Source organism: Malaclemys terrapin, chromosome 3 (genome assembly GCF_027887155.1).
Source record: "Malaclemys terrapin pileata isolate rMalTer1 chromosome 3, rMalTer1.hap1, whole genome shotgun sequence".
NCBI classification, from domain to species: Eukaryota; Metazoa; Chordata; order Testudines; family Emydidae; genus Malaclemys; species Malaclemys terrapin.
The window spans coordinates 150,106,300-150,133,228 of record NC_071507.1 but is presented as its reverse complement, the minus strand read 5'-3'; positions in this window follow the sequence as shown (position 1 = coordinate 150,133,228).

Here is a 26,929-nt window from a genome sequence, read left to right as displayed (position 1 = left end):
TTGTCAAGGGACAGGTAGGGGGTGGGGTTTTAGCGGGGAAGTTGGGGCGGTCTCAGGAGGGGGCAGTTGGGGACAAGGAAAAGGGAGGCTTAGATGGGGGGTGGGATCCTGGGGGGCAGTTAGGAGCAGGGGTCCCAGGAGGGGGTGATCAGGGGACAGGGAGCAGGAGGGGTTGGATGGGTTGGGGTTTCTGTGGGGGGCAGTTGGAGGGAGTGGATGGGGGCAGGGTGGGGCTACCCTCCCTCCCCATGGAGTGTCCTATTTTTTGAATGTTAAAATATGGTATCCCTACTCACAGTGCAGCTCTCCATTCACTGCAGCATGAGGTCTCAGCTACCTCACTCCCTCCGCCCTTTCCTGTTGGCAGTGGCCAAGGGAATGCTGGGAAATGTAGTTCTTTCCCTGCTGCAGGGCTGGCTCTATAGGCAGGGAGCTAACCAAGGAACTACAGCTCCCAGGGCCCCTTGTTGGTTCTCAGCTCCCATGCTGGATCCCTGCCGCCCTGAAAATGTGCTGCCCCAAGCACGTGCTTGCTTTGCTGGTGCTTAGAGCCGCCCCTGCTTACATACCAGTGAGGGGGCAGCTGCCCCATCACAGTCACACGAAGCCTGTTTCTCCAGTGAGGGTAAGTTCCAGAAGCCCGGGGTGGCTTCTAAAAATGGAATTCTGAGCTCTAGTCACAGAGAAATTGTCAAACAAAGATCAAAAGAAGAGAAAACAAAGAGAAAAATGGAGTGAAAGTTACTCTTGTCTTTTTAGGCACTGGTCCTGCAATTGAGTACATGTGGGTGGACCATGAGCCTGCACAAAGGCCAGTGGAGTCAATAAGACCCCATATTCATGCATGAATATACCTATTCACAGACAGTTGCAGGAGAGGGGCCACGTTCAGCAAAGTACTGTGGTTTAAGTCTTTTCAAACTTTTAAAATGGGTCCATCTCTTAAATGGACAGCTAGTTACATCAAAAAACAAAAGAAAACAAAAAATGAAAACAGGCAATCCACCAAGATTTCCCTATTAAGAGTATTCACTGTATTCAGTGTTTTATCAGCAACTATATAGAATCCCAGACTTGAAATTGTCCTAGGGCCTGGTCTTCAGGCTCAGCTAAGCTCTACTCAGAGCATGGGGGAAGTGGTGAGATTTTGGGGGGCCAGGCCTGAGTTATGTCAGCTGCAATGCTGCTTTAACTTATAGCAACTTGTAATGACCCCTAAGGGACATTACACCAACCAGGGAACACTGAAGTACAGAGTACTGTAGCCAAGACCATCACAACATGACCCCTATGCCAGGGTAATGGCATGGAGCAAGTTGAACGATCCACAGAAATCCTCAGGTGCCCATTTATTGCAAGATTTCCTGCTCTACAGCAGAGGCCAGAATCTGGTCCCCAAATCTTCTGCTAGCTCCACGGAACAATTTCTCACTTATTAAACCTCTACCACAAAAGTGGTGGGTACATCTTTGTTCTGTATTTTGTCTAGGCAAAGAGCAAATCATTTGGGGGCACATTGGTTATCAGACTTTGCAACTGCCTAATGATTTCTGGCCTCGCTGAATGTTATTTAAAAAAGCAGGGTCATGGCACAGTTCAGCATTCCACGTCCTCTTCCAGTGTCTCAGGATCCAGTTCTTATGTTTGCTTGTTTTTTTAAAAGAGAATAAGGTGTTCTGGGGGCGGAAATCAACAGACCTTTGAAGAAAACCATTTGCAGATGCTCAAAGAGTGAGACACTACACAAATATTATGAAAATAACATGAAGCTGTGAAACATCAGCATTGGTTTTCCATAACTACTAAATACACGCCCGCAGGTTCACATTTTCTTCTGTGCCCTTTGCCACCATTAATTATTCATGTTTAAACAGTGTAGAGATTCCGCATTCATTTCTCCTGTAACTTCTTGTTTGGTCCTATAATGAAGTAATTAAAGTGAGTTTATGATATTACAGTTAAAGTTGGCAAATCCAAACCTACCTGCAGTGCTTTTAGATGGCAAGCCAGTAGGAATCCGCCCTCAGCTCAACATGTGTGTGTATGTTTTACAAGCCATTTAAACCCTGTCCTTGAAAACCTACCTTAAAAGCAACCTGATTACCTGCAGAGTTTCATATTCTACTGCACTTAATCAGAATTTAGAAGCCTCTAGGAATAGTTAAACAAAATAAAGGAATTTAAACTAGATACACTAAGATATTTTTAACCTCTTCACTACTGAATGGATTTATTTCAAACCTTGCGGTACTTGAAATAGATATTACATTGAAATCAAGGTATTCAGTGTCAGGCTATATCAGTAATGAATAGAATCATAGAATATAAGGGTTGGAAAGGATCTCAGGAGGTCATCTAGTCCAACCCCCTGCTCAAAGCAGGACCAATTCCCAACTAAATCATCCCAGCCAGGGCTTTGTCAAGGCTGACCTTAAAAACCTCTAAGGAAGGAGATTCCACCACCTCCCTAGGTAACCCAATTCCAGTACTTAATACAATGTTTGCATACAGGTACCCAGTACATTCTGCATCAGCAAAGGAATAGGCCTTCACAAAGGAACAGCCAACTATAAAGTGCCCCATAAAGGCTCAATCCCACCTTGTGGAACAGAATTATCTGAACAGTTTGTATAAATAATATACATACACAACAGCTTCAAGCATGTGTAAATTGTCAGATGTGATTCTGATTATGTAGTACATTCTAGCTGATAACAATAAGCAGATTCTCCTTTGAGCCCTGACGAAGGGGCAGCACAGGGGAGGAATCATGCATGCCTCACTGAGTCACAATTCCTTCTCTGCTGCTCCCTTACTGACCCATGCCATCAGTGGATTATTATCTCCATATGTCATTCCATCTACAATGGCCTATGACTTGGGAGTGATGGGAAGGGCCAAGACTCTGTCCATTAGCATTGCCCTGTTTGGAGAAGAGGGGCAAGCAGCCATTTACCCATATGCACCTGGACCTAAGGTCTAGGGGAGGCCACACAGAGACACATTAGATGTGTATGGGTGGGTCTTCCTTCCCCTTCTGCCCCTTCACAGGCACAGAACCCAGGCCACTGTCTCCCCCAATCTAATTTAAGCAATGAGAGTTCATCTGCATTTTCTCAACTAAAAGCAGCACAGACAAAGCAGGTCTGACTCTACTCTGACTTGCATTGATTGTGCATAGTGTAACTCCATTGACTTCAACAGATTTACTCCTGATTGATCCCAGTCTATGTGAGAGAAGAATCAGGCCCAATTCATCTACACTATACCAGCTAAGGTTATCAACTGCAGGAGCAATGCTACCAGTTGCATATTCCAGTGTTCAGTGCTTCAGCCGGTGGTTGTAATGGTTGTGTGGCTGGTGTGTAGTACTTATGTATGTAATAATGATGATTGTAATTCTACCACCACAAAGGCATTGGTGATAATAGTGACTTGACAGCAGTTATACCAGAGAGATGTCAGAAAAGGCAATCTCTTTTGAATGTATTATTTATGTAACCCTTCTGCCCATCTAAGTTGGCAGCAACAAGGGCCGGGTTCTGTATCTAGGGGTTCCGTTTCAATAACACAATGCAAAACCGGCTCGAGCCCCCACCCAGTGACCTGGGACAATTACATACCACCCCCTGGGCACCTCTAAAAGGCAATACTTCCCCCCTCGCAAGCACGGAGTCTGAGTGTAACAGAAAATGTTTAATAACATGAGGTAAACAACATCAGCATTAAATTGGAAAAACACCACAAACAGGCTTCATGAGCAAAAAACCCACCCCAGCAAATTGGGCTGTGTCCTTTCCCTTTGGTTCTTGAAACCAGCAACCCAAGAATCAACAAAGTCCCAAAAGTCCAACAACCCCAAAGTCTCTTGGGTCCAGCAACACAAGGATCGCCAAAGTCCCAAAAGTCCAACAACCCCCCAAAGTCTCTGTCCCTGGTCAGTGCAGCCCCAGAGTTCAAGCCGGGGGGGGGGGGCAGGCACGCAGGGTGTTAAGGGGCACCTTACGTGATCCGAGGCCGACCGGCTGCCTCTCCGTGGGGTTCCGCCGCAGCCTTCTCCACGAGCCGCTCCACTCCACCAGCTGTCCCGTGAGCCGCTCCTGCCGTCCACGAACTGCTCTGGCAGCTGCTCCGCTCTGCTCACCAACCTGCGAGCCGCTCAGCTCTGCTCCACTTCAGCCGTTCCTTGGGCTGCTCCCACAAGGCTCCGCTCGCTGCTTCTCCAGCCGCTCCGCCCTGCTCACCGACCTGTGAGTTGCTTAGCTCCAACCGTCCCGTGAGGCTCCACTCTGCTAGCAGCTCCGCCAGCCACTTAGCAATATAGCTTCAGGCTCCCCCACTAGTTAACACAGTCTCAGTGATCTCAGCTCTTAATAACTTTAGCTCTTTTGTGATTTCAGCTCTTAGCAATTTCAGCTTATAGTAGGGGAGCCCCAGTGCTAGTGCACCATTGGCCCAAAGTAAATTCAGCTCAGCAGCCTGTAAATAGACTCCTAATGGAATCAAAGTTAGCTCTGACATTCAACAGTGGAGAGAGGAAGTAGTGCAATTGGTGTTTCAAACCCTCAAAGAGGGCCCATACCATCAGATATAAATACCTGTTCACATCCTCTCTCCCTTCCTTGGGTTTTGTAACCCATGCCCCTTGTCAAGCAAGTGCTACTTAGGTAATGGTGAAGGACTCACTCAGTCCTTCTGTCATACAACAGTTCCACTGGCCTTGATTCACAGAATCAGGGTAACAAAACGTTATTCTTCCTGACCCAATAACAGAGAAACTGGGGATCCCACACCAGCCAAAGTAACCACTTTGAGTTGCTGTGGTTTCATGCCAGGCAAGTGGGTGTGCCTATGCAAACCAGATCAGCCCCTGGAGTTCTTTTCCACACTCGCCATAATTCACCACCAGATGTCAGGGTAGAGCTCATCCTGACTCTGCTTACATCTATCTCTAGGGTGACCAGAAGAAGGTCCTGAAGAGAAGATTTAAGAGTCACCTGACCACAAGCAAAGTAAGTACATTACTTCCACAGTGTACCTGAGGTGCTACACTCCTCCATCCTGAGAAAAGCAGGTGTTTGAAGGTTACTGACAGATATTGCTCCTCAAAGAATATATTGTGCCTGAGCAATCTGTCTGGATATACTAGTATTGGTCATTGGTTTCTTTTTGAGTTTGAGCCAGACTTTATCCCATCCTCATTTGCAGTGCATTCCATTTTCCAGGAGTGGCATTGTAATAAGGTGGAGTGGCCTCATTCCAGTGATGAGGAGATTAACTCACCCTGTTGGGCTCAACTAACCCCTCCCCACCCCTCTTGCAGGAAGTGCGGGGGTGGAGGGAAGGAAATATAAGAGCAGGGTCCTGCATCTCAGTTGGAGCCAGATCACGAAGGTGAAAAAACCCCAGAGTCTCTGCCAACCTGACCCAGGGGAAAATTCCTTCCCGACCCCAAATATCAGTTAAACCCTGAGCATGTGGGCAAGACCTGCCAGGCAGATACCCGGGAAAGAATTCTCTGTAGTTCTCCCCATCTAGCATCCCATCTCCAGCAGAGGAATTTTTGCTATTGGCAATCACCAATGGGCCACATGCCATTGTAGGCAGTCTTATCACACCATCCCCTCCGTAAATTTATCAAGCTCAGTCTTGAGCCAGTTAGGTTTTTGCCCCCACTGCTCCACTTGGAAGGCTGTTCTAGAGCTTCACTCTTCTGATGGTTAGAAACTTCACGTAATTTTGAGCCTAAACTTGTTGATGGCCAGTTTACAACCATTTGTTCTTGTATCCACAAGGGCACTTAATTTAAATACTCCTCTCCCTCCCTTTTATTATCCCTCTGATGTATTTATATCGAGCAATCATATCTCCCCTCAGCCTTCTTTTGCTTAGACTAAACAAGCCAAGCTCTTCTTTTTTTTTAATCATCTGCTTGAGATGCTTGCTCATCCAGCTTGGTCTGCAACCCTTCCCTACAAATTTTCCCCCCTTGTTTAGGATGCAGGCATCAGATAGTTTCTGCAACTTTAACTTAAAGTAATTCCAAGACTCCTCCACATTCAAGTTCATTGTGATGGCAGACTTTCAATAGTATTTTAATATTTACATTACCAGCTCTATCCAAAGTAGGAGGTGAACTGAAGGGGAACAATACAGCATTTTTCCAGGCTTGATGAAAAGTTGAAGACCAATGGAATGACCCAATGAGAATGAATTTCGACATTAAGAAGTTTGTCTGAGAAAGGAGAAAATAAAAAAGGAAGCAGGGAGTGATCATTGGAAGGCAAAGTGTAATAAGAGTGAGATGTCTGTAATGCAAGCTGAACTCCAAAAGAAATGACTACATCACGTCTATTCCTTTTCATGGCTAGAAGCAATTCTATGGAATGTACCATATATGGAAGCCATATGTTGTGTAAGCCCAAAGGTATCTATAGAATGGTTCTGTGTGATTCTCAGAAATTTTTTTTGTAATGATCATTTGTAAATAGCTTACCACAGTAGGAAAATAAATTACAATACATAGGGGGTTCAAAGAGCTAGAGGCAATATTTGCAAATAACTTGATTTATAAATGTATAGCATGAGAGTTTCAGTATGCTTTTTTTAACCAAGAAAGGTATAAATTGCTTTTAAATGACTCTTGCAAATTATATAAAAGTAACCAGACATTTCATAAATATTTAGTGTATTTCATGCAACAAATATCTCCCTTCCAATGCATATGAAAAGCTTTAAGCCATGTAGTTTAGTAGAAAAAATATAGATAATTACAATGCCATTCATTCAGCAGAAATGTTACCTATCTTTTCCACACATTACAAGACTCGCAGAAACCACATAATGGGCTTCCTTTGCTTTCTAGCTATTCAGCAGAAATGTGGTCATCTTGCAGAATACTTTCTAGTCAGTTCTATTTAGCCATCTGCTTGGGAACTTCCCATGGAAAGCCATAAGGAGGTGTAATGGATACCCACTAATTGCAGAATACTCATCCTTTTTCAGTAGACAGTGAAACTACCTTGGAGAAGCATTTTAAACATGTTTTGAAGTTCATCCTCTCCTGAGCTGTAGTAGCAATAGAAAATCCTATGCCCTTTAGGAATTTATTACTGTAAGGACTGTTAAGATTCCCCTGGCTTCAGATAGTACCCTACCCTACCCACAATCATCGTTGCTTGTCAGCAAATAATTGTTCCCATATGTTATTATGGAAATGTAGTCCATTTTTTGAAGTCACCGTGACGGGTTCCCCTTGGGGTGCCACCTGAAACTGGGGTACCACTGTGCCTGCCTGACCCACCAGCCTGGGTTCCCACTCCCCTGTAAAGCTGTGACAAGCTGCAGACACGCTCCCAGTTTCATATTTTCACCAGCAGACAGGTAGGGACACACCCAGCTGCAGCTACTCCTGAGATCAGCTCTCCATGGGAAGGCTTCAGCTAAGGCACCTCCCAGTTCCTAAGACACGCACCCCCCTCTGGAGGGTAAACCCAAAATTATACCATCTTGCACTGCACAGAGATTTGTACAGCATAAGCTCATGAGATTCGCCCCCGCCCTCAATGTGAAGAAGAATATACACAGCTTTCTGCCCCTAGTTTTGACGTCTACACACTGGTTTTAGACAATGCAAAAAATAAGTTTATTAACTACAAAAGATATGTTTTAAGTGATTAAAGCAACTTAAGCAAACAGATCAAAGCAGATTACTGAGCAAATAAAGCAAAACACACAAACTAAGATTAATATACTAAAGAAATTGGATTTGTGTAGCAAATTCTCACACTAAATGTTGTTTTAGGCAGATTGCAGATATTCTTGAAGGCAAGCTGCACTTGCTTGCAGCTTAAAGCTCCAGGTATTCCTTTCACAGGCTAGAAATCCCTCTAGCCAGGGTTCAGATCCTTCTCCGCCCAGTTCAGTCCTTGTTTCTCAGGTGTTTCCAAGTGTCCCTTTGCGCGGGGAGACAGTGAAGAAGAATTACAATGATGTCACTCCCCTGCCTTAAATAGCTTTTGCATACGGTGGGAACCCTTTGTCTCCAACTTTAGTTCCCACGCCTTTCAGTGGAAAAACACTGGTATTCTATGATGGAGTCCAGTACCAGGTGACTTGGTCACATGCCCCTGTAGGGACACAGCAGCCATGACTCAGAGGCTGTTTGTAGCGTCCACAGGAAGACTCCCCAGGAAGGCTCCCTGGCGGAAGACTACCTTCTTCTAAGGCCTATTTTTCTCCCTAATGGTCCATTGAGTTGAATGGTGTCTTCCCAGCCAGCCATCTAGACTGATAGCCTTTTGTCTAGTGGGCGTTCTCCCTGTGTAAACACAATTTGTAATACAGATACATAGTCAATATTCCTAACTTCAGAGATAAAAATGATACATGCATACAAATCGGATAATAATATTCAGTAAATTATAACCTTTCCAATGATATCTCACATGACCTATCTTGCATAAAGTACATAATAATTATGTCATAATCATATCATAATAATATTACTATGAAGAATATGAGGCATAATGCCACAGTCACGATGACAGATGCACACAAGCATGAGCGCGCACCAAAGAGGTGTTTAGATGGGCAGGATGCTAATCATTGTAAGCACCATCTCTTCTTCAGATTGTTTCTCCATTGATATCACATGCCTATTTACACCAGATTGTTCATGCATATTTATGAGCTGATGGAGAATACTTTGGGAAAGGAAGCCAAGGGATTTGCGTAGTACCCACCACAGATTCACAGAGAACTGAAATGGAAATAATTAGTCAGCTAAAGAGGCAGGTTATACTGGCTTGTGCACAGGGGACTTTATTAAGAACACGTCCTGTCAAAAAATAAGTGAATGAAAAGTAATGGATGCTGGCACTCAGTTTAAGGGCAAACTACAGCAGGCAAACATTAGAGGTCATCTAAAAAGAGTCAAGGAGGCAGATCACAAAGTATAGACATATGTACTGAAAAACTGTCACTGTTGCATAACCTCTGCCTTCTTCAGTGCTTTTTTTTTTAAGATGAACAAACCTACTGCTGGCCGGTGCTGAGATCTCCTTTTTGCCTGCTACATGGATTATAGGTCCTGTACAAGTGAAGGCAAATGTATCACACTTCTCTGCTCTGTTATACTCACACAGGTGAGGAGAACTGTTTGAGTACAGGACTGTCAGGCAGGATCTCCCGTGTTCTGATCCTGTCAGAAGCAAATCTCATACCCTCCCTGCCTTAGTTCCTCATCTGTGAAACAGTGATAATAATACTTATTTATGGAGGCAGGATAGGGCCCCAGGATTCTATTTCTGCTCCTTATGCTCCCATATAGTGCTTATTAAATATTAGTGAGTTTATTAAGTCCTCAGTTCTGCTGTGCTTACCTTCGCCTATCTTACAGCTCTTGACTGGCATTTCATTGAGGCTCTGGATTTTGCCTCTACGTTCCACAAATGGACTTTCCTGGGCTCTCTAGTGTTCCATTCTCTGTCTCCATGTCTGTTTGCTTTTGACCAGGGTTACTCTTGTTAGCAGTGGGTGAGTTCTGTATTTCTTTTGCCCTCATTATTTTCTATGTATAGTGTATATTTTGCTTTGCATTTTAGTCTCCTCTAATGGGCTTTGGATCAGGCCTTAATTTCTAACCCAGCCAGAATCAGGAAGGTTAGAAATAGGATGGGTACGTATGTACCCCCAGAATACAGGACTTCCGAATGATATGGGTCCACCTCTACCTGAGTGATCCCACCCACGCTAAACTGGTATCGTCTGTGTGTCCATGATGATATCAAACAAAGCCACATTTTGTTTTATATCAGTACTGGGCAAGGACAAAACAGGACTGTCCAGCTTAAAACCAGCTGAATGGCCTGCCTAATTAGAAAGTTTTCAGGAAACTGATCTCATGAGATTCCCAGTCTGATTACCCAAATAAAGATACTCAGAAAAGTTCAAGTAAAAATTTAACCACTTTTAGAGCTTTCCCTGTCATCTCAGGCCAGAATTCAAGATTCTCACTAGTCATATGGATTAAAGTTTCAAACACAGCAGATAACTCCGGCATTACAAACAAACTACTCCTTTGCCTCTCTCTGCTGATAAAGGATTTCTTGACTTCATTTCCTTGACTCTACTACTATAATAGTCTTTTGAAAGTTTAGCTTCAATTATAATATTGCAACAACTTGAATTCTGGCCTGGTGTTAGAGCAACAGCGTTAAAGCTATTTTATCTTTCCAAGTGGTTTCATGGACAATGGCTCATCTGCTACTGCCTGCTTAGGTTGTAAGAACCCAAGTCCTATTTCTAGCCCACTTAGTTTTGATTTATGTGTGTTTCTTTCTGGCAATATTATTCAGATACTTGGATTTTGAAGGTCAATATTTTAACAAAAAATATTTCACCCACAATTAATTGTGGGCACAAATGATAAACACCCTATCAGAATGCACCATAAATCCGATAGATGTCTAAATGCTATCACTTGTTTCCATAATTACTTGCATGCACAATTTCACCCCCTGCAATTTAGTACAGGTACATAATTAGAGGCTAGGTTCAGCCCATTTTTAAAAATATGTCTCTATACGCCTGAAGTATTCTTACAGTTTCTCTGATGGATCTGTTTGTTGACTGCGACAATAGACACTTTCATTAGAAATCTTGGAGTTATTTCTGTTTCTTACTTCTCCCGTGATACCAGTTAATACTTTATAATCAGAAATTCTACTGTCACCTGAGGAATATTACTATTCTTTGTTAACTTGTCAGAGTCTGGACACCTTTGCTCAAGTCTTGGTCTCTGTGAGATTCAGCTATAGTAACTCAAAAGTGACTAGTATTTTTGCTTTGCTCTTTATTTTATTTTTACCTTCTGCAGAATTCTACTGGTAGTTACAACATAGACCACATCAGTTCTGGAGGACATGCATGGATATCTGACAATACACTGAATATAATAGTTATTAGTTGTACAGAAATTTCACAGTTTTGCCCTACTTATGTGTTTGACTGATCCCATGTACTGGCATTACTTCTACATCCAGTTTTATCTGAACTTGTATTAAAATATTGTATTGGCTTTTTTTCCTGTTTTGCTTGCTTCTTGTGGAATTCCTTTCTTTAAGTATAAAGAGCATAGAAATTGTTAATAGTTTTACACCTTAGTCCTATTCTACCTGGGCCTTTACTTAATTTTCCCATTTAGATCTTTGTAAATTGCTTTAGGATTTTGAATGACAATCACTATGCAAGATAACGTGATACACTCAAAATTTTGCTTATAATGGATATTTTTCTGATTCTGCTTTTCTACATTGTAATGAATTAGTTTAAAGATTTAACTTAAGTGTCAGTGCTTAGATCCTGTGCCAATGGGCACTATTCAATACCATAAAATAAATTAGTATAGGGTACTAGTTAATTTATAACATATTCCCATATAAAAGTAGAAGTTTTATGTGGCTCAGTAACTCACCAGATTATTAAAAGGGGCAAAAAAGATAGTTCACATTTTTCCCCTTTCGTGTTAACAGGAGGCTTTGATTTCTCTACAGGATTGATTAACAATTAATGCAAAAAACATCAAGAAGAAAAGAAAAACATCAGCTTTCTTGTCAAGCACTATGGGCCTCAACACCTGGCCAAACAGGGCTGCAAAGCAAGAGCCTTACTTCTCTGCATCACCACACTGCAAAGCCAGCTGAAGGAACTGCAACTGATACCCCTCAAAGAGGTGCTACACCTGCTGACTCAGCATGATCAGCTGACTAGCAGCAGACTCTTGATTAGCACCTCATTGCATAAAGGTTCCTGTTCCTGCCCCACCCCTTGTCTGAGTAACTAGTTAGTAGACCTGTTGCTGACTAGAACTCTGAGATCAAGTTCTGGTTCCCGCTCATTTTTCTGTTGCCTTGACTTGTGCCTTATTCCTGCTCCTTGCCCTAACTCCAGTTATCGACCATGGCTTGACCCTTGGTGTGACTCTGAGTCCAGTTTGACCCTTGGCATGGCGTCTAACTCTGACTTCAGCTTTGATCCCAATGTGACCTCTGGCTCCAACTCTGGTTTAACCCTTGAGGTAACTTCTAACTCTGGCAGTGACCCTTGGTGTGACTACTGACCCTGACTCTACTTCCGGCTGTGAGCGTTAGGTCAGACTGCCCACATTACAGGTCCTGACAGTTCTGCACAACTTATGCTGCAGTCTTGTTCTTTGCTGAGGAGGGAAGAAAGAACACAATAGCTACTGTTGCATTTTGGTGATCTCTGGAGTTGGTGGTCAGTTCTTGGAAATCACTGAGGGACAATTAAGTTGTGTTCAGCTAGAGCATTTTTTTTTTGTCACGTTACTATATCTATTCACATATTCCCAGCTCTCAGTGAATACAGGGAAGAAAGGATGTATATCCAGTTTCTAACAGTGTTTGTGTGTGATTTGGAACACTATAGACTGTCAGAATCATAGATTTCATGTTATTTTAATTCCCCTTTAACGTGCCAAATTGTGAAAATTTATTTTATGTGAAGTATTATTTTCAGCATAGCCCTGTATTTCTCTTAGCTCCTTCCTTTGACACTGTGAGGGACATTCCATCATCACCACCAGACAGGGTTTTTTCCCCACCGCTACAGTGCAACTAATTTGTTTATTGAGTTATTCATTCATTTGAAAATGACTTTTAAAAATTTAGGTTATAATTACTTTCTCATTTAGCTGATAGTAGAAAACAAAAATGCATCCAACCGAATCTGTTACCTCGAAGAAACAGAGCACATAAATAGTTGTTACCTAATAAAATTAGGAGGTCAGATATCAAAGGAACAGAATTTACATCCATTCCTCATCTTGATTAGAATTCTCAAATTTACTGCAGTATGCCCCTATTTCCTGCTGGCTGTTCTTCTTCATCAATAACAAATCCCTTTAGAAGTTGTTGATAATAAACACATGAGGCTGATTAAATCTGTAAAACAATTTGCTTATTTGCAGTTTCAATCCTGCTGTGGTTTCTTATTCATTCTTTGAAAGGTTGCCATTTACAGACTGGGATTTTCTGTGGCTGTGAAACTGAAATGCTTAACAGTATGTAAAGTCTATCAGATTTACTTCCATATATCTTAAGTTGGACAAATTGGGTCCTGGACTCACTTTTGGTAGAGAGCCTGATTTTGCAATTCTCAGTTGGTTAAATGAACAAACCTGACCACCCAGCTAGAGAGCTGTGGCCTGTATCCAATAACTCTGGGATCATATGTTAGGAGAAGCGCATGTGGTAAATGCTGGAAGATCCATATATTTCATCAGTACAAAAAGACAGATGATCAGTTGAGTGTGATGAAGCCAAAGTAAATATACTAAAAGAAAAAATACACCAATGTGACATGAAACAAATGTGGCAAAACCAATCTTGTCACCAGGCTCATTCCTGTAAATTCTTACATCATAGTTATTTGAATATGGCGTGGATTGCAAAGGGTGTTCTCTCAGCACCAGTTATTCAAGAAAATGTATATCCTCATCATTAGAGCCACCGAGAGAGGGTTCGGGCCCCAGTGAAAAAAAATTTTCGGGCCCCCCGACAAGGGCGGACTGGATAAACAAGGCCGATGAGGGGGAGAGGGGGAAGCCGGGCCCCGACCCCCTTCCGGACCGCCGGCCCCCGGTAATTTGTACCGGCTTCCCCCTACCCCCTCTCCTCGGCCCTGCTCATCATGGATCATTTGATTACACTCTTGCCTCTGAGCCAGGTTGTGGTTTCAAGCTCCCCTTAGCATGCGAGATTCCACCTACTGCTGGCAGAGCAATTATTAATTGTATCATTAAGTATGATGATTATGATTATTGCAGCATTGCTTGGTCATGGACCAGGACCCCATTGTGCTGGGCACTGTATAAACACAGAACAAAAAGACAGTACCTGCCCTAAAAAGCTTACAGTCTAAATATAAACCCAGGGACAACAGGTGGAACCAGACAGACCGACAGGGGCAGCACAAGGAAACAATCGTAGTGGTTGCTGCAGTATAACTAGCAGCTGCTGTGCTGTTAAAAGTGCTGTTCTTTAGCTGACAGACATTTAACTGCGGTTGCAGCAGCTCTGCCATTTACACATACAGAATTGGAAAAGGTGGGCAGAATTCTTCTGGACACTTCACGTGACATAACACTCCAAAGGACCTAGAGTCACATTATGCAACCTGACCTGCAGATTCTTAATTCTCAGATCTCAGATTCCCCATCACAGGAATCCATTCCATGACCATAAAAGTCAAAGCACAGGAACAAACTCAGGGACAGCATGAGAAAGATTTTCATGTTAGTGGTTTTGACCACTCACATTTGACTTTACTGCCTGTTCTTTTAAGATCAACAACGAAGGAGGAAAATGAGTCACAGAGGAGAGACAAGACTTTTTCAACTAAGGATTCTGGGAAGATCAAGAAGTCATGCAACATATGGTATGTGAAGATGTATCACTACTGGAATTCAGGTCTGGGAAGAAAATGGCAGATTTAGGGCTAGATCGTGGCATTTAGCCAAGGCCCAGAGTCAAGGGAACTATGGAACTACATCAGCTGAGTGGGGATTCACGAGACACAATCCTTTCCTATCTCCCCAGAGGGCAGGGGGAGGCCTCATGTAACACCAACCAGTTGGATGATCTGGCATGCATCTAACATCGAGCTTAGCAGGCCATTGAAAGGGGCCGAGCTCCCTGCCCAGTTTACAGCAATTTGTATCCTGGGTGCATGGAAGGAACAGTCTCTGTGTTTTCCTGTGAGCGGTGTACAGTGAGTGTGATGTGGAAGGGGGAATATTCTCTACAAGGAGTCATACACCATAAACCTTATAAGGCACTGTTCATGCCGTAAGTTTGCAACATTATAATGAGAGCTGTTTTGACAGATTGTGTAAAACCGCACATGGTCAAGCTCCATGCCTGTCTCTATATCATAGCGAAATGCTGCTTGCCTTTATCATAGGAGAAATCCCAGTAATATCAATGGGGCTAGCCTCATGAGTCAGCTGAGCAGTAATATGAAGCAACTTGACGTGACTGACTTTATTAATAACAAATAATAAAACAATACCCTCCTTTGGACTTCCCAGTATGCCCCATCTTCTAAGTATCTGTTCTTTAGTGTGTAAAATCAGAGCAAGGGCTTTTTTTACTGTATTTTGTATAGCATTAACCATATGATTGGTGCTAAACAAATAGTGTAAAATTTCAGCTCAGTGTATAAGGTTTTACAGTCATAAGAGCTATCTATATAACTATTTATGCAACATGAATTCAAGACCTTAAAATTTTATAAATCATTCTTTATCAACCATTTGCACATCAAATCCATCCAATCACAAGGATATGTTTTGTTTTCATTGTGTGGGTCTTCTGGGATACACTGTATAAACGTTTCAGGAAATATTTTTTCTATTGCTATTTTTATTTAGGGTGGGAAAAAGCCCTTTCATTGTCTGCATCCATGTCAGCCTTAGCCATTGCTCTTTGGTTTATTTATGCTGGATGCTTTTGACAGTGATTCAGGGTTGCAATTTGTGGGGTATCAGTAATGTATAGAGTTGCTGGTTTGTAACTTCTTGTTAAATTTAATGCCAAGGATAGTACACAAGAGCATGTTGGAAATACTGCTGGGCTGCAGCAGGAAAGTCTGTCACAGCTAGCAGCCAACCCTCAATAAGACATTTGTTTACATGTTTCTGTTCGTTTTGTTGTTTTTCTTTTCTTTCTCTTTATCTCTCCCCCTTGCTTCTAAACTCGTTTAAAATGGAAACTATAACAGCTACCAGGTACATACACCAAACATAGTGGAGCATCTCTAAAGATAGGTCTCTTTTAGCAAAGCAGAGTGCAATACCAAAAAAAAAAAAAAAAAAAAAAAGCCAAGTGAGACACAGGTAGATAGAAGAGGATACAAAATTTGGGAAATAAGATTAATTGTGCTTGCTATGAATTTGGCAAGTTTTGTATGGGAATGTATCTCATCTGAGTCACCAGACACTTAGACCCTTGCTGATTTAAAATACCCTCATTTTCAAAACTCCTTTCCCTCTAAGTGATGCTAGACGATTAATTCTACAGGCTCTGATGTGTCGTGTGTGGATGGCATTGGAGCACAGAGCAGGCCCAGTTGGGGATCTCTGGAAATGAGAAATCTGCAGTGAATTAAGTTACTTTTTCAAAGACGTCCCAGTGTGCTCTTTATTCAGCCAAGAAAGGGGAAGAAGCCAAGAAACCAGAGGTTGGGACTCCCCACAGGTGAAGACTACAGGCTAAGCTCGCCTTGCAGGCATAGGCATGCCTGCATTGATTGAAAGTAATGGCACATAAAATAGAAAAATCTGGTATTGTGGTGGGTGCCTATTTCTGTGCAATTCTGCAAAAAAGTGCTCTTTTTCTCACTGGAGATTGTGATGAAATGTTTGTTTGGGCTGTGCAGTGTGGACAGAAGCTTTGTGCTTTCTCTAATCCTGCTAACATTTGGTCTGACAGATAGACATTCATTGGGCCTTTGTGCTGCTATACAGAAGCTCCCCGACTTATGCAAGCATTCTGTTCCGGAATGCCTTGTGTAAGTCGAATTTTGCGTAAGTCGGGAACGTATCTCCAACAATTACGCAAAAAAAAAAAAAAAAGCTTATGGAACTTTTTCCGTAAGTCCGGTTTTTCTGTAAGTTGGATTTGTGTAACCCAGGGACCGTCTGTGTATTTGTCACTGTCATTTCAGGACATCCCTGCCTCCATCTATCTATCCCTTCCATTCCTCTACATAACTCACACTTGAGTGTCTTTTACAGTAGGTGGCTAGTCTGTAGTAGCATTCTCCCGAAACTAATATCGTCTCCTAAAATTTAGCAAAATTTCAGGAGGTCAAGTAAATCTGTCACTTAGTTTACAGAGCCAACTTGTTAATAGCAACGAACACTAAGTGTCCCCAATTTTAGCAGCAGAATATGGGCGACAGTGTCACAGGCTCCATCTACACCAGAAAGTTGTGCTGGTAAAAGTTCTGTGGACAGAATGCCAGTGACGGTGCTTTCATATTCTGCCACGTGTACCAGCGCACTATAGCCACACTGCATCAAATATATCTGCAAAAGTTTGTTGTACTGTGAGTAGACATCCCAGTGTCCTTCATACCATCTCCAGGCACACCACCTCTGGAGAAATTGTTGCTGGATTTTGCAGGATACCTCTGCAACTCTAAAGCAATTGTGGAGGGTTGGAGTCAAAAACCCACAATTCCTTCTGTTCCCACCCATAAGCATGTGCTCTTGTGTGTCATTTGCAAACTCTTGGCAGCAAACATGAATGCAATCCAGAGGAACAACTCGCCTATAAGCTCAGGACATATGATGATACCCAATTTTTCAATCATAACTAATCCAAAGTGTCCCCAATTTAGCAGCAGTATAGGAGTTATAGTGCAGGAAGAACTCTTGCTGAGGGTACATCTTCACTGCAGCCCTGGGTGTGATTTGCAGTTCATGGAGATGTACCCATGCTAGCTGTACTCTAGCTAGCTTGTTAAAAACAGCAGTGAGGACCCTTCAGCACAGGCTACACAAGCTACCAGACACCCTCCCCCCAGGAATGTACTCAGAGTGCAGCCAGTGCTTAAGCCCACGCTGCTGCATTCTCACTTCCATTTTTAGCAAACTAGCTAGAGTACAGCTAGCATGCGTATGTCTACATGAGCTGCTAATCACACCCACGACTGCAGTGTAGACATACCCTTATATGGCTAAAAGACAGGACTGAGAATAAGGAGATCTGTGTTTTTATTCCTGGTTCCTTCACAAACTTCCTGTCAAACCTTGAGCAAGTCACTGGATTTCTGTGTGCCTTGGCATCCCTGCTTATGGAAGAGGGTTAACGCTGCTTTCCTCCCTCATGGGATAATGTGCAGGCTGTGAAGTGGTAGTCCTTTAATATCTGAAAAGGAATCCAGGGAGCTCAGATGACAGAATTGTAGCCAGAAAATGCTAAACCACATAAAATGAGCTATAAGGAAATGGCAGAAGAATTGCCAAGGGCTGGCCCCTGGGAAATTTTGAAATTTAAATACTCTCAGACGCTGTGTTAACATTTTATTAAAAGAATGTTTGTGGGAATCGCCACAGAGTTTTTTACAGTAGTCAAAAATGTGCAGCAGTTTGCGCACTCGCATGCAGACCAGGAAGCTTCAGGAGGCAAGCTGCTTCTCAGAGGCAGATTGACTTCATTCAGTGTCTCGTCCCATCTCCCCTCCCTCCCCGCAGGTTGGGTCAGCACCATATTATCTCCAAGGCAGGACTGTGAAATAAAGCAAACCCATAGAAAATATATTGAAAGACATAGTCCAAAACTGCAAAATGAAAATACTAGCAGTAAAAGAGGTTGGGATTTATTTGTTTATTTGATTTTTAAAGTTGAATAAAATAAAATAAGGCTGGGGAGGGCAGTTTTTCAATGGGTAGTGTCTGTAGTGTCCCTTGTGGTAGAGAAGAGACTGCATTTCGCTATAATAAATTTAAAGTTACTCTTGATTTGGGCCATTGGTCCTTGAAATTCTGTGTAGCTCCCAGAATAAATTAACCTGTGTTGGTTTATCATCGCAGTGTCCCTAAGGGCACATCTACACTGGCAAAGTTACAGCGCTGGCAGTTACAGCACCGCTCAGAGAGCGCTGAAGGGAAACCCCTGTTTTGTGTTCACACTGTCATCTGCCTGTGTAATAGCATGTTCACACTTGCGGCACTTGCAGCGGTATTCAGAGCGGTGCACTCTGGACAGCTATCCCACAGAGCATCTCTTCCTCTTCTGCTGCTAAGACTTGTGGGAAGGCAGAGGGGGTCGTGCGGCAACCTGGATTCTTGGTCCTGTCCCAATGACCCCTGATATATTGCTTCGCATCCCAGAAATCCCTGTGCTTCCATCTGCATTTGGCACCATCTTTCAATGGTTTGGGTACTGCGTGCCCTGCCTCTCCGGACTGCAGGAATGGATCCTGAACTGATGTCCAGTATGCTGCTTGCTCTGACCAACACATCACGAGTGGCAGTGGAGTTATTCCTTAAACTACAAAGGCAAGAGGCGTGCGACATTGATCTCACCATGCTACTATAAGGTGGGTGCATAACTGGCTGGATAACCGTACTCAGAGAGTTGTTGTTAATGGTTCCCAATCCTGCTGGAAAGGCGTAACGAGTGGGGTTCCGCAGGGGTCTGTTTTGGGACCGGCTCTGTTCAATATCTTCATCAACGACTTAGATATTGGCATAGAAAGTACGCTTATTAAGTTTGCGGATGATACCAAACTGGGAGGGATTGCAACTACTTTGGAGGACAGGGTCATAATTCAAAATGATCTGGACAAATTGGAGAAATGGTCTGAGTTAAACAGGATGAAGTTTAACAAAGACAAATGCAAAGTGCTCCACTTAGGAAGGAAAAATCAATTTCACACATACAGAATGGGAAAAGACTGTCTAGGAAGGAGTACAGCAGAAAGGGATCTAGGGGTTATAGTGGACCACAAGCTAAATATGAGTCAACAGTGTGATGCTGTTGCAAAAAAAGCAAACATGATTCTGGGATGCATTAACAGGTGTGTTGTGAGCAAGACACGAGAAGTCATTCTTCCGCTCTACTCTGCTCTGGTTAGGCCTCAGCTGGAGTATTGTGTCCAGTTCTGGGCGCCGCATTTTAAAAAAGATGTGGAGAAATTGGAAAGGGTCCAAAGAAGAGCAACAAGAATGATTAAAGGTCTTGAGAACATGACCTATGAAGGAAGGCTGAAAGAACTGGGTTTGTTTAGTTTGGAAAAGAGAAGACTGAGAGGGGACATGATAGCAGTTTTCAGGTATCTAAAAGGGTGTCATAAGGAGGAGGGAGAGAACTTGTTCACCTTAGCCTCTAAGGATAGAACCAGAAACAATGGGTTTAAACTGCAGCAAGGGAGGTCTAGGTTGGACATTAGGAAAAAGTTCCTAACTGTCAGGGTGGTTAAACACTGGAACAAACTGCCTAGGGAGGTTGTGGAATCTCCGTCTCTGGAGATATTTAAGAGTAGGTTAGATAAATGTCTATCAGGGATGGTCTAGACAGTATTTGGTCCTGCCATGCGGGCAGGGGACTGGACTCAATGACCTCTCGAGGTCCCTTCCAGTCCTATAATCTATGAATCTATGCGCAGTAGCTATGACACGAGATTGCTTGTCGCATTCACGGAGGTGCTGACCACATTGGAATGCCACTTTTGGGCTCGGGAAATAAGCACTGAGTGGTGAGATTACATCATCATGCACGTCTGGGATGACGAGCCGTGGCTGCAGAACTTTCGGATGAGGAAAGCCACATTCATGGGACTGTGTGATGAGCTCTCCCCAGCCCTGCGGCATAAGGACACAAGAATGAGAGCTGCCCTGTCGTTGGAGAAGCGTGTGGCGATTGCACTGTAGCGATTGCACTACTCCAGACTGCTACTGATCGGTCGCTAACCAGTTCAGAGTGGGAAAGTCGATTGTTGGTCTCATGTTGATGGAAGTGTGCAGGGCCATTAATCACATCCTGCTCCCAAAGACCGTGACTCTGGGCAATGTGCAGGACATTGTGGATGGCTTTGCACAAATGGGCTTCCCTAACTGCGGAGGGGTTGTAGATGGCCCGCATATTCCAATTCTGGCACCAGACCACCTAGCCACGAGTACATTAATCACAAGAGGTATTTCTCAATGGTCCTGCAGGTGCTTGTGGATCACCATGGGTGTTTCACAGACATTAACGCAGGCTGGTCTAGAAAGGTGCATGATACACATATCATTCAGAACACTGGCTTGTTCAGGAATCTGCAAGCAGGGACTTTCTTCCCGGACCAGAAGATCACTGTAGGGGAAGTCGAAATGCCCATTGTGATCCTGGGAGACCCCACCTACCCCTTAATGCCATGGCTTTGAAGCCACAGACGGGGTAACTTGACAGCAGCAAGGAGCGGTTCAACAACAGGCTGAGCAAGTGCAGAATGACTGTTGAGTGTGCTTTTGGCCATTTAAAAGCCCACTGGTGATGCCTCTATGGGAAGCTGGACCTGGCCAATGACAATATTCCTATGTTTATAACTGCATGCTGTACGCTGCATAATATTTGTCAAGGGAAGGGTGAAAGTTTCACTCAGGGCTGGACTGCAGAGGCTCAGCGCCTGGAGGATGAGTTTGAACAGCCAGAGACCAGGACTATTAGAGGGGAACAGCATGGTCCATAAGGATCAGGGATGCCTTGAGGCAGCAATTTGAAGCTGAAAGCCAGTTTTGAAGTTGAAGCTGAAATATTTGTTGCTATGCTCGGGATTACAGTGCTTGTAATGCTGGGAGGTGATTGGTGCACATGATGCAATAAGGGGGTTTAACATAATTGTATGTTGCTTTGTAGTGCTCTTTTTGCTTTCAATTAATAGAATAAAGATTGCTTTCAAACCAACACAATTCTTTTATTAAAAGACAACAACTGGAAGAGAGGTTCAAATGAAAAAATACATCATCAGGGAGAAGGAGGGGTTCCGGGATGGCTAAAGATTTGTGTATGTTCAGGGATCATATCCAACCTTCTCCTTTGGAGTACAATACAGTGGGCACTGTACTTCAGCAGGGCCAAACTGCAGAGGGATGGGTGTTGAGTGCAGTAAGTAGTGGGAGTCCACAGTGCTGGACTGTGACGGGGGAGGAGTGGAATGCTCCAGGTAGAGACTGGAGCCAGGAGGTTGATAAGATTGTGTTGGCGGTGTCTGGGGAGTGCATGGGAAAGAGTTTTGCGACGGTGGCTGCAGGGGAGGGTGGGCACTGAACTGCTCAGTTTGAAAAGCTAGTATTGCCTGGAGTGTCTGCTTGGCGCTACATAACGTTTAAGAGCTGCTCTGTGGCTTCATTCTGGCATGCCGTATTCTCCTTCCATCCCTCTTCTCGCTGTCCCACCACTCCTTCAGTTCCTATTTCTCGGTGGAGAAGTGCATCATAACCTCACGCAGAAAGTCCTCCTTAGGTCTTCTTGGCCGCTTTCTAATTCTGTGCAGCCATTCTGCCATCAATAACAAAGAGGGAGGCTGGGCTCCCAAGATCATCTCTGTGAAGTTTAAATGCAATATTTTACAGAGCAGTATCGTTTGCAACACAGACAACACTGATTCAGTGCTTTAAAACACAGCCAGTACTCACACATCTGTCACTAACTGGCTGACCCCAGGCAAGCACACATGAGCCACAAGACCCCCAAAAGGGTGAGTAGCCGCAGGGGCAGTGTAAATCACTCTTCTGGGACCCTGCTGTACACTGGGCACTTGGCTCCTGGGGAGAGCTAGCACCGTAGGGAGGGAGGGCACTGATAATCATTCCTGTCCCCACACTTTCCACAGGATGTGATCATTATGGAAGATATCTCGCTGCTGAGGGTGAGCAGGGAATCAAAGGAGGGTCTTCTCCAAGCCTGCGGCTTCTGTCCTGGCCCCTATGTGGCTCACCTGTGTGCAGCATTGTTCCCCCCTCCTCCCATGACGGCACAGTGGCATGGGAAAGTTACCATTAATGGAGCAAGAAACAAAGCAGCTCTGCCAAAGAATCTGTGGTAATGGATTGCCCAGTATCTCCACGAGAGTTTCCTGGAGATCTCTGAGGGAGAATCCCTTGAAGTGAGGGAATCAATCAACAGCCTGTTCCGCTGCTCAGACTAGGTATGCGGTGGGAGACAAGCCTGCTTTATGCAACCCTCCTGCCCCCAACAACTCGCTTCAGCAATTCCCAAAATCAGATCCACTTACCAGGGGCCTCCTCTCCTGTTTGCGCTTCGCCAAGATCCGACTGCTGTGACTGGCTAGGCTCCTCCGGGCTAGAAAAGAGCTCCTGGCTGCATGCATCTCTGGCCTCCAAGTCATCCTCTGCCTCTGGGTCCCCCTCCACATCCTCGTCCAAGATTTCCTCCTCCTGGCTCAGTCCACTCTCAGCTGGGACGCGAGCCAACAAAGTATCCACAGGGGCCTTCGCAGTGGAGGTGGGGTCACCGTGGAGTATTGCGTCCAGCTTGGAGAACAGGCAACTTGTGGTCGCAGCACTGGAGTGGTGGTTTGCCTCCCGCACATTGTTGTAGGCATTCCGCAGCTCCTTCACTTTTACCCTACATTGCAATGTGTCCCGGTCATGGCCCCTTTCTATCACGAATAGTGAAATCTGTCCACAGATATCATAATTCCTCTGTCTGGAGTGCAGCTGGGACTGGACAGCCTCTTTTCCGCAAATGCTGATGAGGTCCAGCAGCTTGGCATTGCTCCAAATGGGGGATCGACTGGGTGCAAGGAGCAGACATGGCCACTTGGAAAGATGCGCTGAGACCATTGCATGTGTCACCGAGCAAACAGGAGGGGGACTTTCAAATTTCCAAAGGAATTTACGGGGTGGTGATGACGGTTGGTCACCTGAGGGCAGAACAGTAGAGTTCAAACCGATGACCAGAGAGGTGAGAACAGGCATTGTGCGACACCTCCTGGAGGCCAGTCGCAGTGCGATAATTGCCAAGGTGTCTACACTGGCACTGCAGCGCTGTACTCTAGTCAGGGTGGTTTTTTTAAAGCACCACAACTGTTCAGTTTCTGCACACTAAGTGGCTTGGCAGTGTGTACACCTCAGAAGTTACAGCGTAGAGAGCTGCTTTTCTGTGGAGAAACTTGCCAGTGTAGACAGGGCCTACATGGTCATGGCTTGTGATAAAGATGATGGGAGGTACTTCTAACTACACTATACTACATCTTGTGCAACTGGGTCTCTGTAGTGTAGTTAGAAGTACCTTCATCTCCATGTGCAGTGACTGTAATTGCAAGGGTTAATGGGTACTTAGATGTCTAAATACCCACTTGTTCATGCAGTTGCTGTCACCAACCGGAGAAATGTAGGTGTGCAATAACACATGGTATTTTGCACATGGAATTAATGTCTCATTTTTTTCAAAGGCTGGCCTTTAAATTTAGGAACAAGGCTGATTGAATTAGATGTACAAATCAAGGAAGGTAAGACAATGATGTAGTTGTAGCAAATCCCCATAGACAATATTACATTATCCCTTCCATTCCAATAGCTGCAGAATATTTTATCAACTAATAAGGAGCAAATAAATATGTAAAGAATGCCCTGAAGGTTGTTTAATCTCAGATAGTAATTAGTTAACCTTATTCAGAACCCTGTTCAAATCTATTTGATATGGAAACTCTTAACATTTCATCACAGAATTCATTTGGAGAGGGAGGGCCATGTTCGGATCTCAGTTACATCTGTCTAAAACTGAATTAACTCTGCTGATGTTTGTAAAATCACTCAGGATTTAAACTGGCACAACTGGGATCTGAATCTAGCCCATTGCTTACTAGAGATTGAAATTCATTCCAGTACAAGGATCCCAAACAAGACTCTACGCACCAGGACACTACTAAACTCAGAGTCTGACGTGGGCCCTCAATGCTGAGGTAAATTTCACCCAGAGTGAACATTAATGCCAAACTTTACAAGTGGCCTACATCTGTGCATTTATACAATGGAAAGACACATGGAGTCATAATTATTAGAGCTGCATATAACTGGGTTAGAGCAAATAGCACAGCCCAATGGAAGTATTCTAGCTAGAGTTAGAGTACTGATAAGTGTAATTGGTAGGAAGGATGGGATAGTGGATAGGTACTGGGATTCAAGAGAGTTGGGTTCAATTCATGGCTCAACCAGGAATTGAACACATTTCTTGCATGACTTTGGGCAAGTCACTTAATCTACCCTGGGTGTCTCTTTGCCATCAGTAAAATTGGAAAAATACTTTGCACTCTCACACAGGTATTGTGACAATAACACTTGTAAATGCTTGTGAGGCGCTGAGATACTACAGTGATGAGAGCTATATAGATACCCACATAAAGCCTTCAACAGCAAAATTCCCCACAGTTTTCTAAAATAGGCTAAGAACTGAGCCTGTCATGGCCAATTAGAAAAAAAAGTTTACATTTTTAAAGAGAAAGGTGTCAGTATAGGATATGTCTACATCTAAGTTGGGTGTGATTCTCAGCTTGCATAGGTGTACCTGCGCTAGCTCGAGATAGCTAGAGTAGCACAGGTGGCAGCTCAGACTAGCTACCCAACTATGTACTCAGGGGGGGCCTGGGTAGATATGTGCTCAAGTGGCTAGCCCAACCTGCCACCTGTGCTACCCCCAGCTATGCTGCTATTGTTCGTATGCTAGCACGAGTACAGCTAGCACAAGCAGTCTATGCGAGATGGGAATCACATCTCCCAGCTCAAATGTAGATGTACCCATAGCGGCTGAGTGGCAGCAAGCTCAGAGCAAAATGCAGAGAAGTCAAGTTTTTTATCTGTCCACAGAACAGCCATGATCTGACCAGCAATACTGTGCCTCATCCAGACATGCCCATTCTCGCCTGAGTCTAGCCCTCTTGATGTGAATGAGAAACTTTCAGCAAGTTTTGGCTCAGGACCTCTGGCTTTTCTGCTGTGGAAAGGTCTCAGTTATGATTGCCATGTCGTAGCATGAACATCTAACCACTGAGAGTGTGAGACCACCAATGAATTTCAATGAATAGGGCAGATCACAGCAGAGTTATCATGTGACATCAATCGTTTGTCACTATCAGTTAGAACTAAAGATTAAATAAAGTCTTCATTTCCACTATCGTTCCTGAGCCAGTCTCCTACCTAATAAACTGTTTCACTTACCAGTTTATCTGAGCAAACAGCTTGCTCATGATTTACAATTTAAGTAAAGACATGCGTTCCCATTCCCCATAATCTCGTGTAATATCCGTTATGCTTACATTGTTTTTTGCCAATCACAGTGGAAAATATGACATGCTGCTAAAAGTCCTTCTGATAATGTTTTCTCATGGGCTAACATCTTTAAAATATCATAATATACTAAAACATATTATAAAATATTTTCCTTTCTTTGAGAAATTAGTTCCATCTTGTGTTACATAAAATAGGACATTTACATTTATCCCAAACTCACACAAAAATAAGCCTTATCTTGCATTTTTCACATAGGCAGAACTCCTATTGACTCTAATGGGAATTTGATCCATAGAGGTTTGCAGTATCAAGCCAAGTAATATTTCAAAATTCAAACTCTCATTTTGGAAAGCAAAACCTCATAGGTTTTAAGGCCAGAAGGGACCATTAGATCATCTAATTTGACCTCCTCTATAACACAGGCCATACCATTTAATCTAGTTACTCCTGTATTGAGCCCAATGACTTGTGTCTGACTAAAGCATGTCCTCCAAAAAGGCATCCAAATGTGAACATTTAAATTACCAATATTAAATTATCAGAGGGGTAGCCGTGTTAGTCTGAATCTGTAAAAAGCAACAGAGAGTCCTGTGGCACCTTTAAGACTAACAGAAGTATTGCAGCATAAGCTTTCGTGGGTGAATGCCCACTTCATCAGGAATAAAGTGGGCATTGGTGATGAAGTGGGCATTCACCCACAAAAGCTTATGCTGCAATACTTCTGTTAGTCTTAAAGGTGCCACAGGACCCTCTGTTGCAATATTAAATTGGCTACCTGTTCTCAATTCATAGAATCATAGACTCATAGGATTGGAAGGGACCTTGAGAGGTCATCTAGTCCAGTCCCTGCACTCATGGCAGGACTAAGTATGATCTAGAGCAGTGGTTCTCAAAGCCGGTCCACTGCTTGTTCAGGGAAAGCCCCTGACGGGCCGGGCCAGTTTGTTTATCTGCCGCATCCGCAGGTTCAGCCGATCGCAGCTCCCACTGTAAGGGCTGCCAGCACATCCCTTGGCCCGCGCCACTTCCCGCAGCTCCCAATGGCCTGGAGCAGCGAACCGCGGCCAGTGGGAGCTGCGATCAGTCGAACCTGCGGATGTGGCA